Source organism: Protobothrops mucrosquamatus, unplaced genomic scaffold (assembly GCF_001527695.2).
Source record: "Protobothrops mucrosquamatus isolate PMUCROS unplaced genomic scaffold, P.Mucros_1.0 scaffold25, whole genome shotgun sequence".
Taxonomy (NCBI): domain Eukaryota; kingdom Metazoa; phylum Chordata; class Lepidosauria; order Squamata; family Viperidae; genus Protobothrops; species Protobothrops mucrosquamatus.
In genome coordinates this window covers 1,589,846-1,593,590 of record NW_015386410.1, presented here as the reverse complement: position 1 = coordinate 1,593,590, position 3,745 = coordinate 1,589,846, and positions in this window count along the sequence as shown.

Genomic DNA, 3,745 nt, shown 5'->3' with positions numbered 1-3,745 from the left:
TAGAAAAAATAATAAGGGGAATCTTCAGAGTAATTTAAAGACATAAATTAACTCAAAATGCACTCCTCTGCAATGCGTTTTGAACAATTGGAATGTTTTGAAACTTCATGTAGCTGTTAAGTTTAACCCTGTCAGACAATGTCTGGTGGTGCTTTGTGTCAATGTGTAATGTGTTTTGTGTTTATATATATATATATATGTATATGTATATATATGTGTGTGTGTGTGGCCACCCAGAACATTATGCTTGGGCTTGGAATGGTGAGAAAAATAGATGATAAAGGGCCCTATATAAAAACCACATGTTTGGTTGGAATCAGCTCTTGATTTTTCTCGCTTCTTGCAGGAAAAGTCATATGTTTAAATAAATGTTGTTTTAACAGTATTTGTGTATATATGCTTGTCTATGTTGTTCTGTGTTATTTCCAAGACTTGGAAGAGGGTCAAACCCTCTCTGATAACAACAATACAAAAAGGCCTTATTAAGAATAAATGGTTTGCCTGGAGAAAGTATGAAATGAAATATTTGTATGTGGAATTATTTATGCATTGGAATAGTTTAGAATGGAAGTGAATGAGTTCATTTGGTGATACCTAAGTGTGTGTTAGCCCTCAAACCACACCCCCCACCCACTCTCTCCCAGGCTGTGAAAGAAATAATGAACTGTAGATTTTATTGTTGTAAAAGTAATTGAAAAGTAATAGTAAGTGCTTGCATGAGAAGAGGTTTATGAAGGAGATGGAGAAAGTGAAGGAGGAGGAGGAGATAGATAAGGATGAAGGATGGGTGAGAAGAGTTTTATGGAAAATTCATATCAAGGAGAGAAAATTATTCTTTGGTGGTGAGATTTCTCCCCCCCCCCTCTCTTTCGGCTGGCTAAAAGCGAGAGAGAGACAGGAAGAAGAAGGGGGGGGGGGAACTGTTCGTTTGAAACTTTTTTTCCTCTGCTTAGAATTGCGATTTGTGAAGAGTGGAACACAGGGGAAATTTGATATCCACTCTTGCTGCGTAGCACAAACGTCACCCATTGGCTTTGGTATATCATTATATGGGTGATATTTTAATTGGAGCACCAAAGACACAATCTAATTGGCTTTCAGAAATACAACATGATTTAAGTCTTTATGGAATGCAAGTTGCCCCAGAAAAAATACAGTTGCATTCTCCCTATCTTCATTTAAGGCATACAATGTTGCAATCTTATTTTGCCCCATCTTTTCCTCGTTTGAGCCTACCCAAAATTATTTCATTGGTCAATTTACAGCAATTGTTAGGCATCCTAACTTGGGTTTGCCGTATTTTCCTTTGCCTACAAATTTGCTCAGTCCATTATTTGATTTATTGACCAAAGGAAAACAACCTGGAGATTTCATTGTAGTTCCATCTGCAGCACTTGCCACAGTGGAACAAATTAATGACATCATGAGTACTCAATTTGTGGACAGAATTCCACATAAAAATTGTCAGTTAACACTTTTGATTTTTCCTACTAATCAATTACCTACAGGAGTATTAGCTGTGATAAAAGTACAAAAAATATATTGTATTGAATGACTTTATTTACACCACACCCCATCCCAAAATGTTTTATTTTTTATCCAGGTGGTTGCTGAAATAACCACCTTAGGACGCACACAAGCTTGCCATCCAAATGGAACTGATTTAATTAATATTGTTTTTTCTATTCCAAAATCTGATTTTCAATTTTATTTTCAGGATAACTTATCTCTTCAGTATATAGGCTGTATTTCATGTCACCTGCCTAAAGATCCTTGACTTGCTTGTTTAATGACTTTTTTCTAATCTTTCCTGTCCATCTACTGCTTTCTCCTTCTCCCTTGCCACAAGCTCCTACTGTCTTTTGGAGTAGGAGCTGGAGGGAGAACGAGAGGAGCAATTGCTTACAAGGATCCTCATGATGTTACCTAAAAAGTGTCCTACACTGCAATACAGTCCTCACCACAATGCTCAGAATTAGCTGCTGCTATCTTGGCTTTTTACACCTTTTTTCAACAGTCTTTAACTTAATCTCTGACTCTCATTATGTGTGCCAACTTATTTTTAATCTTCCAGGTGCTTACATCACGCCCAGGAGTGACCCCAATCTTATGACTTTGTTTTTCCCTTGACAGCAGCTGCTGCAAGATATTTTATTTTTCATATGCGCAGTCACTCTTCCCTTCCTGGGCCTATTTTTTTTTTTATGTCTTTCTAATCCCCGTGTTTTTGCCTTTAATCAACTACGGCAAATGGATGTTACCCATATTCTCTTTTTAGCTCCCTGGAAATGTATTCATTTATCTATTGATACCTATTCAGGAACAATTTGGGCCACGCCTTACAACCTGGAATATTGTTTTTACTCATGGCCTTCCCTATAATTCCACGGGTCAAGCCATCGTGGAACGTGCTAATTGGTCCTTTAAGAACTGCCTTCACAAACAAATAAAAAAGGACGGATCTAGAGTACCCAATTTGTCATGGGTAACACAACAAAAAAAAAGTATTATTTACATTACACCAATTGAATGTTTCCATTCAAAATTCGACCACTTATCAGAGACACTTTCAACAGAAAACAAGCTTGCCTCCGCTGCTGGTATATTATTGGGCATTACCAGACAAAGCATGGTTGGGACCAGTCCCTGGATCCAGCCCCAGAAATGGCCAAGGTGACTCTACAGATGGCACAGTAACCAATCCGATCCGGCATGCCAGTCGGCCAGTGACATGGGGAGATGTAAAGAACTTGAACGCCAAAGCACAGGCAGTGCAACAACAGCAACAAGTAGAGCAAATCCCCGGAACCTGTGTGCTACCATTTTTGCAGTTTTAACTGCAAATTCCTTAGCCATCATTTGTTTGTGTCTGATCATTAACATCTGCCCTTTGACAACAGCAACTGTCATCCCACCCAAACAATCATTCGAGCAACAAATGAAGCAAAATCTATGGGTGCAGCTGGCTAACATCACACAAAATAATGTCTTTTGCTTATCTGAAATGTATGACATGAATAATTTGCTTTCTATATGTTTAATCTGTTTGTACCCCTTCTGCAGTAATTCAAAACTTCACTGGCTTGAGCAGAATTTTATTCAATGGGAACTTTAACTATAAAGCTATATCTAGATAGGGGGTTACTGCTTATTATCCACCCCGACGCTATTGCTTTGCATACCCCGGTGGTAGCTATCCCTGCAATAATAACATGTGCAAAAATAGTTTGATTGTACTTCTTCAAGTAAAAAACCTCACTGTCATCGCATTAGTTCACCTGTTTTAAACTGCACAGCTTTTGAAGAGACTTTCTTTCATTATGGACATATTTGGCTACTACAAGGATGGTTTTTCACATGTGGTGAAGAAACTTTTAATTATATTCCTGCTAATATTAGTGAAACGCAGTGTTGCTTCAGCCGGCTGATTCCTGTTTTGCTTTCCAAACAACAAGCTCACTCAAACCGTTCTCGACGTGGGGTCACGCTAGACAGCACTTGTGACTGAGACGTTACTTAATAAGGCAGAATATGTGGCACTGACTGTGTCTTTAGTGGGTGTGCCAGGACTTGCTATTCATGCCCACCTCAACATTAATGCTATTTCTTCAGCTATGTCAGCAATCAACCATGAACTACAAGATTTGAGAAAAGCTATTTTGTAAAATCACGCTGCTATTGATTATTTGCTTCTGCGCCAACATTTGGGTTGTGAAAGTTTTGAGGGAATGTGTTGTTTTAATAT